Source organism: Dipteris shenzhenensis, chromosome 1 (assembly GCF_047967505.1).
Source record: "Dipteris shenzhenensis isolate YYH24624 ecotype China chromosome 1, Dip_SZ_1.0, whole genome shotgun sequence".
Lineage (NCBI taxonomy): Eukaryota > Viridiplantae > Streptophyta > Polypodiopsida > Gleicheniales > Dipteridaceae > Dipteris > Dipteris shenzhenensis.
Window position 1 is genome coordinate 27,705,909 of NC_141596.1, and position 12,418 is coordinate 27,718,326.

General features: G+C 41.6%; 1 pseudogene; it reads right to left on the reverse strand.

The window, feature by feature from the left end:
- Window positions 1-10,531: 10,531 nt before the first annotated feature.
- Window positions 10,532-11,622, reverse strand: LOC147905643 (uncharacterized; annotated as a pseudogene).
- Window positions 11,623-12,418: the final 796 nt, after the last annotated feature.

Genomic DNA, 12,418 nt, shown 5'->3' on the forward strand with positions numbered 1-12,418 from the left:
AAAGAGCCTCACAGGGGCAGATCTGCAACACTGACGAAAGTGGTATTTCACCACACAGTCACTTCCTCGTGACGATTTTGCATCAACAGGCAACAGGCATGAATCTGCAACTCCCAATATCTCTGCACATAGGCATACGATGCAATTTCTGTGGCACCTTTCCACCGACTAGCCGCGCGGTGGTCGCACAGCAAAAACAGGGCCTTTTTCTGAGTGCCTGCGAAGAACTTCCGCCTTCAAAACGGGCCCCGAAACGGCCTCAAATCAGAAAAATAAAGTCACTGAGGGCTTAGCCCTCACCCGCAGCATATACTGCGCTCTCGCCGCACCGCGAAGGGCCTCTCAATCTGAAGCAGTGCACTCCTGCACTTCTGGCTGTGCTACCTGCAGAGATTTGCTCCCAAACTCGAAATAGGAAAGCTACACTGGTCCTCTTACCAGGACACCAGAAACTTGGCTAGCTTTCTTGAGCTCCTTACCACGAACAAGGCTCTGATACCATGTAAAGAATAAGGGAGAGAGATAGGAGACTCAAGTTCAGCTTTCTTCAACAACACACAAAAGAGAGAGGACACAAGGTTGGAGGGTGAAGCCTTTCTTCACTTTTGCACACAACAACAATACAATAGAAGAGGGAAATACCCTATATGTCAAAACCTAGAATACGTGGTTCATATGTGAACCCAAACCAAAAACATACGTGGTAGTCTAACTACACCACGAGTACAACTAACATAGGCGGTGACATAAATGATAGTCACCCAGGAGATATGTCGGGGATAGAGCTTGATATCTCAACAGCAGTGTATCTTGATTGTTCTGTCATCCATTGTGATGGCTTCGGCATCAGAGAATGCATTGTTTAACATTGAGAAGCTGGATGGCACAAACTTCTCCTATTGGAAGGAGCAAATCTACAATGTCCTTGTGCAGAAGAAGCAAGTAAAGCCTATAAAACGCAAAGGCATAAAGCTAGAGGATTAGGAAGATGATGAAGAGTGGAAGGAATTGGATGAGCTTGCATGCTCCACGATCATGCTCACACTTTCAAAATCGGTGTATTTCAATATGAAAGATATTGCAGGTGGTGCCTATGGTGTGTGGACAAAGTTGCATGATCTTTATGAGAAGCAGAGTGCCGCTTATCAAGTGTATTGGCTGAAGAAACTCATAGATCTTCGCATGGAAGAAGGGACTTCAATGTCTAGCCATTTAAATGAGTTTAACACAATTTTCAGTCAACTTTCAGATCGGAAAATTACCTTTGATGACTCAGTTAAGGCAATGTTCTTATTGGTCACTCTTCCTAAAAGTTAGGACACTTTTAGGACTCATATAAGCAATTCAGCCCGTGCAGGAGACCTGACAAGCAATGATGTTGAGAGTAGCCTTCTCACTGAGGAGGTAAATAGAAAGAACAATGCTGGAGCTAAAAGTTCAAGTGCTCTCAATGTGAGAGGGAGGTCATATTCCAGGGGGAAATACCACGACAAAAATACAAGCAAGTCTAGAAGCAAATCTAGAGGAAAATCCCATGCGAAAAAGGATTTGGAATGCTTCTATTATGGGAAGAAAGGCCATTTCAAACAGGATTGCTACAAATGGAAGAACAATAAAGGCAAAGGCAAAGCTAATGTGCAACCCAAGAAGGAAGAAAAATCTACGGTCAATATAGAGGAAGTGAATGTCATAAGTAATAATAGTGATGAGGGTGACATTCTTTATGCCTCTATGTTTGAGCATGCTTTTCTTGTGACTAGTGATGATGCATTGTCACAGAATTGGATACTAGACTTAGGAGCATCTTTCCATGTCACTCCACATAGGGAGCAATTTACCATTTATGATGAAGGAAGAAAAGGAACCGTGAGACTTGGAAATGATTATCCATGTGACATTGTTAGAGTGGGAGATATCCACTTGTCTCTTCCTAATGGTTCTACATTTGTATTCAAGAATGTATGGCATGTTCCAAATCTGAAAAAGAGCTTGATAAGTACGAGACAGCTTGATAATGATGGCTATCATGTGTTTTTTGGCAACAATACATGGAAAATTAGCAAAGGGTCACTTGTGATTGCTAGAGGTTCCAAGCATGGAACATTGTACTCAATGCATGTGTCCTGGGCATAAGAGATAATGTAATCAATGTGACCGAGCAGCCATCCATCTCTTTGTGGCATCATCGATTGGGACACATGAGCATGACAGGAATGAAGATACTTTCTGGTTTGTAGTATGTTCCCGTGTTACTTTTCATATTTTAGCATGTGTGAGCATTGCATGTATGGGAAGCAAACACAGTCTTCACATAAAAAATCTTTAGGCAAGAAGAGGCTTGAACCATTGGAGTTGGTTCACAGTGATGTGTGTGGACCTATGCCTACTGTCTCATTGGGTGATGCTTCTTACTTTGCTACTTTCATTGATGATGCTACACGGAAAGTGTGGGTCTATCCTCTTTGGAAGAAGAGTGATGTCTTTTATGCATTTCAAAAGTTCTTAGCATTTGCTAAAAATCAGTTGGGCAAGAAGCTCAAATGCTTGCACACTGATAATGGAGGAGAGTATACCTCTCATGCATTTAAGAATTTTTGTGAGCTACGTGGCATCAAGCAGGAGTTGACTACTCCTGAGAATTCTTCTCAGAATGGGGTTGCTGAGAAGATGAATAGAACTATTCAAGATATAAGCATGCTTTCTAATGCCGGTACCTCATGGCTTTTAGGCTGAGTCTATCAAGACAACAGTACATCTTATCAATAGATCGCCTAGCAAGGCACTAGATGGGAAAGTGCCAAAAGAGGTTTGGTCAGGAAAGCCACCATCTTATGTGTTGAGATATCAAGCTCCACTCGTGATATGCTAGGGTGACCATTGTGCATTTATGTCACCGACTTATTAGCTGCATATGCGGTTGGTACACCGCCCATGAATAATAGCTAGATGACAGCTATCTTTATGTACTCTAGTCAGTGGCTCAGTTAGTATGCCACCTAGGTTAGCTGAGTTTGGTTTGAGACCCACATATAGGGTTCATCTATTCCTTTTATACGAAGAGGGAGTTCTTTTGGCTTTCACAACTAAGAAGAGGAAAACTGTTTTCAGCCTCCACCTTTGTGTGTATTCCCCCTTTGTGTATGTGAGAAAGCTACAAGTGAGACTCCTTACTTCTCTCCCACTCTCTTCACATGGTATCAGAACCAGGTTTGTGGTAAGGAGCTCAAGGAAGCAAACCAAGTTCGTGGTGTCTTGGTAAGAGGATCAGTGTTGCTTTCCTTTTTTGAGTTTGGGAGCAAATCTCTACAGGTAGCACAGCTGAAAAGTGCAAGAGTGCACTGTCTCAGATTGGGACGCCCTTCGCGGTGCGGCGAGAGGGCAGTATATGCTGCGGGAGAGGTCGAAGTCCTTGGTGACATTATTTTTTTTATTAGAGGCCATTTCGGGGCCCGTTTTGGTGGCGAAAGTTTTTCGCAGGCACTCAGAAAGGTGCCCTGTTTTTGCTGTGCGACCACTATTCTGTAGGTCGGTGAAGAGTTACCACAGAAATTGCATCGTATCCTTATGCGCAGAGATATTGGGAGTGACAGAATCATTCTTATTGCCTGTTAATCCAAAATTGTCACTAAGAAGTGACTGTGTGGTCAAATACCACTTTCGTCAGTTTTACAAATTTGCCCTTGTGAGACAGAAGTTGTGTTTTTTGCAATGACAGAATATTTTTGCAGTGTTCTGTAATGGCGTCTGATGCTCTTTCACAGATAGTCACTGAAAAGCTTGAGAAGAACAACTTCCCAGCATGGAAGTTTAGAATGACGAATTTCCTTAAGGGAAAAGGCTATTGGGAGTTCATTACTAGAACCAGTTATTCCTAATGTTCCCAATCAACAGGAGTTGCAGGCATTTAAAGGCTGGCATGAGAGAGCCAGGAAAGTTATGTATTGACTGTCTATCAGTATTTCAGATTCTATGATTGTGCATATTCAAGATGCAAGCACACTGAAGGAGGCATGGGATACTTTGACAAAAATGTATAGCACAAATACAGAAGCCAGGAAAATGCAGCTCAAGCAGGAGTTGCATAATGTGTAGAGAGAAAATATGAGCATCAATGACTACCACATGAAGGTGAAGAAGATTGCAAATGCACTTGCTTCTATTGGGTCGCCAATGGAAGATGATGATTTAGTTTTTGTGACCTTGAATGGTCTAGGAAAGGATTATGCACAGTTCTAGACATCCATTGCCGTCTGTGAGAATTTTCTTGATTTTGAGGAGTTGATTGCTCTTCTAATTTCTGAAGAGCAGAGAAATGGTGGTGCATCTTCTTTAGGAGGAAATTCAAAAGAAACTATCTTCTACTCAAGTGCTGGAAGAGGTAGAGGCAGAGGTAGAGCAGGCCGATCTGGAGGCTATGGCAGAAATCAGAACATGCAGCAAATTCAACAAAACCAGTCTTATGGAGGAGGAGGTGGTAACTTTAGAGGTAGGGGAAGCCAAAGAGGTTGTGGTGGATGGCAGGGAGGCCAAAATGCAAACAAGAATGTTGAATGCTACTACTGTGGTATAATGGGTCATATGGCTAAAGATTGCTACAAAAAGCAGAATGACATCATGAATGGAAAATTGCAGCAAGGCAATTATGCATCCTCTAGTAGACAGGGTGATGACAGAAATGAGCATTTGTTTATGATGCAGCACATGACCAATTTTGTTATAAGTGCAGAAGAAAGCAATGATGTGTGGTATGTTGACTCAGGTGCGTCAAACCACATGACAGGTCATGTAGAATGGATGCAGGATGCAAGGAAAATGGAAAGACCGGGATTTGTGGAGACTAGTGATGATACTGCACATCCTATTGTGTAGATTGGTAAAATTCCTTTGTCTATGCAGGATGGGAAAAAGAAATACCTGTCTGATGTATTTCATGTCTTGAATATCACCAAGAACCTGGTTTCTGTTGGTCAAATGGTTGAGCAGGGCTTGCAGGTCAGATTTAATCCTCATGGATGCTTTGTTGAGGATATGAAAAATAAAGGTCGGTTGATAGCAAAAGGGAAGAAGAAGGGCAAGATGTTTACGTTGGATGCAGACATGCCTAAATTGAGTGCAGCAATGTTTGCACATGGGACGATGTAGTTGCAGATATTGATATCTGGCATAAACGCATTGGTCATGTTAATATATAGCGACTTAAATTAATGCAGGCCCAAAATATTATTGCACGATTGCCTAAGTTCAAGGTTGCAGAAATGCATAAGGTATGTGAAACCTGTCAATTTGGAAAACAGGCAAGGAAACCATTTCCTAGACATGTTCAAGAGAGTAAGAGGCCATTGGAATTAATCCACTCTGATGTGTGGACTACTAAAGTTGCATCTATTAGAGGCTGTCATTATTTTGTCACTTTTATTGATGACTACAGCAGAAAAGTTTGGGTGTATTTTATGAAAAAGAAAAGTAAAGTGTTTGGGCATTTCAAAGCTTTTAAAGCTATGGTTGAAAAAGAAACAGGCTTGCAAATAAAATGCGTAAGGTCAGATGGAGGGGGAGAGTACCTCTCAAATGAGTTTGCAAGGTTCCTGCAGGAGCATGGCATAAAGCAGCAATATTCATGCAGTCATACCCCACAGCAAAATGGACTTGCAGAAAGGAAAAACAGGCATATTGGAGAGGTATCTCATGCCATGCTCAACGAAAAAGACCTGCTAGATTATTATTGGGCTAAAGCAGTTGCTACAGCAGTCTACATAATGAACAGGATTCCCACTGCAGCAATACATGGCATGATGGCAGAGGAGAGATATACTAGTAGGAAACCAGATATTTCTCATTTGAAAGTTTTCGGTTGCATTGCCTATGTTCATGTGCCCGATGAGTTGAGATCCAAGTTGGATCCAAAAGCTGAGAAGTGCATCTTTATTGGTTATTCTCTACAGCAGAAACGGTATAGATCCTATAACCCTTCTACTCATAAGTTTACAATGAGCAGAGATGTTGTTTTTTATGAGATGAGCAGCTGGCATAAACCAATAAATGTGATTGATGATGTAGATTCACAAAATGGTAATGCTGCATAGAATTCATAGTAGCAATCACAAAATATTAGTGGACCTGTAGTGTCCTCTAGCAGTGGTTCATATACTTCACAATGGACAGGCAGATTGAGATCAGGAGAATATCCTCAAAGCAATGCAGATAGTGGTATGCAAGTATCACGAAAGGGAAAAGAGAAAGTAGATCAACCCATGGTTGATGTGAATGCAGGTCACTTTTATGTGGATGGTGAATCCAGTGGCTCAAAACAGAGCCTTGATGATGAGTTGGGTATTCCTTGTGTTGTTACACCTGGAGTAAGGAAGACAAGGGATGTTTTGAGAGCACCTGATAGTGAGCCTATTTTGCGCAGGTCTACTAGAGTTAAGTATCTTGTGGATAGGCTGAAATATGATGGATTTACAGCCATTCACTATGCCTATATGGTCAAAGTGATACATGAACCAGAACCCACTTCTTTTGAGCAAGCCATGGGAAAAGAAAAATGGGAGAAAACCATGGATGAAGGAATGGATTCCTTGGAAGCAAATGCTACATGGGAATTGGTGCCTTTGCCTAAAGATAAGAATGCAATTGGCTTCCATACCTCAGTATGCGTCTAACTGCATCCAAATGCGGTTTCCTTGGAGCTTGCATAAACCGACTAACGAACGAGGCGAGCTATGCGCTCTTTTGATATGCGTACAAAAATGTGTTCCCCATTTTGTGTGTAAACTTGTTTTCTTGCAGTATGGACTATTTTATGAGACTGGGGTTCAGATACAGTTGCATGGATACATTGATGCTGATTGGGCTAGTAATATTTCTAATAGACGATCTACCAGTGGATATGTGTTCTCTTTTGGGAGTGCTGCAGTCACTTGGAGCAGCAAGAAACAGCCTACAGTTGCCTTGTTGAGCACAGAGACTGAGTACAGGGGTGCAGCAATGGCTGCATGTGAGGTAGCTTGGTTGCGTAAGCTACTTTATGATATGCATCAGTCTACAGATGGGCCAGTTGTCATTTATTATGACAACATGAGCAGTATACACTTGGCAAATAACCCAGTCTATCATGCTAGAACAAAGCACATTGAGGTGCATTATCACTATGTGTGGGAGAAGGTTCTAGTAGGTTTTATTGATCTAGTTTATGTCAGCATAGAGAATCAGGTAGCTGACATATTCACGAAGGCATTGGGCATAGAGAAGCTACGCAAGTTCAGTAACCTGCTTAGTGTGCAGGAATTGGGATTGAGCTCAAGGGGGAGTGTTGAGATATCGAGCTCCACTCGTGATATGCCAGGGTGACCGTTGTGCATTTATGTCACCGACTTGTTAGCTGCAGATGCGGTTGGTACACCGCCCATGAATAATAGCTGGATGACAGCTATCTTTATGTACTCTAGTCAGTGGCTCAGTTAGTATGCCACCTAGGTTAGCTGAGTTTGGTTTGAGACCCACATATAGGGTTCATCTATACCTTTTGTACGAAGAGGGAGTTCTTTTGGCTTTCACAACTAAGAAGAGGAAAATTGTTTTCAGCCTCCACCTTTGTGTGTATTCCCCCTTTGTGTATGTGAGAAAGCTAAAAGTGAGACTCCTTACTTCTCTCCCACTCTCTTCACATTATGGGCATCTTCGTGTATTTGGCAAAAATGCAGCAAGCTTGATCCAAAGTCAAGGAAGTGCATTTTTCTTAGATATGGTGATTCAGGCGAGATGGGATACCGATTGTGGGATCCAGAGGCTGGGAAGATAGTACGTAGCCATGATATTATCTTTAATGAGGACAAGATGCACAAGAAGCCAAAAAAGACTGTTGAGATACCCAGAGTGGTGTTTCAAGAGGATGGACAACCACCATATGAGAGGCATGCACAACCTATTCCACATGATGCAAGGCATGGACAGCCCATAGATCGTGAGGTGGGACAGCCACATCTAGGTGGACAACCTTAGGTTATGCAGGAAAATCAGTTGGGACAGCAAGATGCTCATGGTGAGCAAGTGTTGAGACGTTCCACTAGAGTCTCACGACCTCCATAGAGATATGCTCCATCTCTAGATTATGTCATGTTGACAGATTGTGGTGAGCCTTCATGCTTTGAGGATGCTATGTCTAGGAATGACAAGCATAAGTGGGAGAAGGCTATGCAGTCAGAGATGGATTCTTTGATGAAGAATGCTACTTGGGATTTGGTTTATTTGCCCAAAGGAAAGCATGCATTGCCATGCAAATGGGTTTACAAGCTAAAGATGTCTCCAGCAGATGCATTGCCTAAGTATAAGGCAAGGTTGGTAGGCAAGGGTTTTAAGCAAGAGAAGGGTATTGACTTTGATGAGATCTTTTCCCCAGTGGTGAAGATGACTACCCTTCGTATAGTGCTTGCATTGGTCGCCAGAGAGGACATGGAGCTTGTCCAAATGGATGTAAAAATAGCTTTTCTACATGGAGATCTTCATGAGAACATCTATATGTAGTAGCCAAAGGGGTTTGTTGTGCAGGGCAAAGAACGGATGGTATGCAAGCTTCAGAAAAGTCTTTATGGGCTGAAGCAGGATCCTAGGGAGTGGTACCATAAGTTTGATGCATTTATGCGATCCCAAGGGTACACACGGAGTGAGACAGATCATTGCCTCTACACGAAGAAGGCATCAGATGGCAGCCTTCTTATTTTGATTTTATATGTTGATGACATGCTTATTGCTAGGAAATCTACTTTGGATGTGGATGCCTTGTCTTTGGGAGGAAGGACACATTTGTTGTTGGATATGCAGATGCTGATTTTGCTGGGAATGTAGACAGCTCGACAAGCGCAGATCCAGGATATCTTTGTAGCCCACCAAAGAGCCACCATGATGCTAGGTTTTGGCTTTTGAGTTTCAGTTTTCAGTTTCCAGTTTTGTGTGGTTTTGGAAGCTCCCCTCAATCCTAGACTACGTGTGCTTGCATATTCAGCCTTCAACTCTAAGTGAACCTGGTACTTGTTGGAGACGTCCTCAAATGGTGCCATGACTAAAGGAGTGTAGAGAAGCAGAAGGTGTGGAGATGCGGGCTTGAAGGAGCCGCATGCAGGAAGAGGGAGGGCGATGGAGTCATTGCTAGGGTCCACGGCCTACAATGGCTTACCTACGGTTTTAGCATGGGTGAGGCCACTCTGATGAAATCTGTTGGGAGGCCGTCTTTACGACTGGCACTAGTTGCCCATACTTAAGACCCTACTATATGTTTTATTTTAAATGTGTTCATACATTGACATGAAGGATTTGGGTGATGCCAGTCACATACTTAACATGAGGATTGTTCGGGATAGGAACAAGAAACTCCTTCATTTGTCACAGAAAGAGTACATTAGCAAGGTACTTGAGCATTTCAATATGGAGAGGGGAAAGTCCATAAGTACTCTGTTGCCTTCATATGTGAAACTCAGCCAAGCGGATAGCCCTAAGTCAGATGAGGAGCGGGCTGAAATGGCAAAGATACCTTATGCATCCGCAGTAGGAAGCTTGATGTATGCCATGGTTGCTACACGTTCAGATATTGCTTTGTAGTGGGAGCTGTTAGCAGGTAAATGGCAAATCCTGGCAAGAAGCATTGGGAGGCAGTGAAAGGTATCATGAGATACTTGAATGGTACAAAGAACACACCAGGAGGTCTATTACAGGATATGTTTTCTCATTCACTGGAGGTGCAGTTTCATGGGTCTCTCGTTTGCAGCCATGTGCAGCTTTGTCTACCACTGAGGCAGAGTATGTTGCAGCCACTGAGGCATGTAAGGAAGCTATATGGCTTACTCGTCTAGTGGGAGACTTGAGCATTGCAGGAGAGGTTCCAGTTTTGCACTGTGATAGTTAGAGTGCCATCCAGTTGGCACGGAATCGTATCTTCCATGCGAAGACAAAGCATGTTGATGTGAAGTATCACTTCATCAAAGAGGTGATTGAGGACAAGCGCATCCAGCTTGTCAAGGTTCACATAGATGAGAACCCTGCAGATCTTCTTACAAAGAGTCTTTCCTCAGAGCAGTTTGCGCATTGCAGAGTATTAATGGGTGTCAAATGACATTAGGATGTCCATCTTCTCCCTTAAAGGCGCATTGGCCGTTAAGTGGGAGGGTGTTGGGATAAAGGCCAATAGCCTAGTATATACCCCTTTGTACCATACATACATAATAAGAGCTTACCTTGATCTGGGTGAGTTAGCACCCACAATTTCGGTGTTCTCCCTTTCTGTGTTGCTCTCCGATAAGACCTCCTCTCCATCAACAGCAGCTATTATCCTAAGAATTTGATGTGATTGAGTATACAGGTTTCAAATTTGTCTGCAAGAAATTGTGGTTTCTTTTTAATAATAGCTGGGTATACCTCATTCCATCCCAACTGCATGAACATAATTAAAGTCTTTGATATCTACAAAGCAAAAAGTTTAAATTAGATCTAGACTTTGTTATTAGTTTAAATTTCAAATCACTTAAAACATTACCTAATATCATGAGCTTTGATCTATCTCAATAATTGTACTCGCAAGATCTTTGCACTTTATTGTACTTTCTCTTCTTTGTAGAATCTGCAAATAAATACAATGTCAAAATTGTAACTGAAATAATTAAGCAGAAAATAATCTTAAAAATCTACTTCACCTTCTTGTTGTTGAGAACAAATGAAAATCCTTCGGAGACAGTGCCCTACGACTTTGTCAAAATGTCATTACATAATTGAGAGAGGGTGCAACATTGCCTGAGTGAGATGATGCTCAGCACACTTCCATTCTCAATGACTGTAATTTCAATTAAACCATTTTCTGGACCAAAAGAGTTCTCATTTTGATCCAATGGCACAAGTTCTAAACCAATCATCCTACTTCATTTGTAGTAGAAAGAAAGTATGCAGTTTTGAGATGAAATCATATATTTCACTTGGAGTGAGTTATGGAGGACCTCACAATACACATTGTTGGTAGTTGTCCTGTCCCAATCAGCATCTAGAAAGTTTGGAATGCCATCGTCTCCTTTTGCTTTAAAAGTCAACATGGTCTTGCAAACCTTCATTGGAAAATCATGAAAAAGATATACAAATACTGTAAGTGGCATGCAAATGTTTATTTTGCCGATTCTCATGGCAATGTTTGGTCTCAAAGACTTCTGCACTTCTGTGAATAGCTTAGCTCTATATGCTTTTGTTATCATGCCATCTGGAACATGCCAATCAACTGTATTTCGTGTTGGAATATCTTGTTCTTGCAATACACCATAAGTATTATCCTTGTTTAGTAATTGGTAAAAGTGGTCATAAAAATATATACCCGATTGAGCCAACTGCACTGCAGGTCTGCCTTGATATTGTAGCTCTCCGATGGCTCCGTGTAGAACATCAAAGAGTCCCAATATGCACTCCGTTGGCTGCCACTCCTCATACGATGAAGGATATATGTCTAAAACAAGCCAAGAGGCGATATGAAGATATAATGAACCAACCAAAAATTTGGTTCAAATATGAACTCACTCAAATTGAAAACTTACAATTGGGTCTATGTTGTGGAAGATATGTTGGATAATCTTGCAAAACAAGTTCTCGACACATATAGACATGTTGCATCAGGATTTCATTTACAAACCTCCTCCCTTATTTGATTCTGAAATCTTTTCCTCTGCCCTTCCAAGAAGCCTAGAAGACATTAGCTGATTGTGGTTTCTTCCTCTTGTTGGGTTGCATTAGTACCCATGCTCCTTTTGCCAAGGCTAGTCTTTTCCACCTACCATCCATAGTAACAGTACTAGAAAGTTCTATGCACGAGATAGAAGAGGAAGGTCGACAAGATAAACAATTACTCTTCACATCACCATCTTCGTCTGCATTCGCCACATATCATTTTTTACAGATACATCCATAGTTTGTCGTAGCCATCAAAACCTTTCAAAGATTCCAACTATGAAATCAAAGAGACGAACAAGATTAAAAGTTAGTACATGTACTATTATTGTTGTTGCTGAAATAGAGCTCTATAATGGTGTAAATGAAAGAGTAAAATCAACTTAGAATGAGCGTACAAAGGGTGATAAGAGCTTATTGTTATGAAATCGACAGACTAGCAATAACACGGTGCAGGATCCTCAAAGAGAGCTTTCAAAAAAGGCTTGTTGAATAGAGCAAGAGAGGAAATTGGTGGTTCAGAGAAAGTTTGAAGTGGGAAAGCTTCTTTAGGAGGGAATACGATTCAAAATGCATGTTTTGTCTCAAACATAATTCATAGTTGCAGTGAGACAGAGAGAAGATCTCGTAAAAATCAAAATCAGAGCTCCTCATTAATGTGGCACGCTTCTAGTAACATAAAATACTATTTCTTTTTCTTATTTTCACCTTATTTTGTTGAAATTTC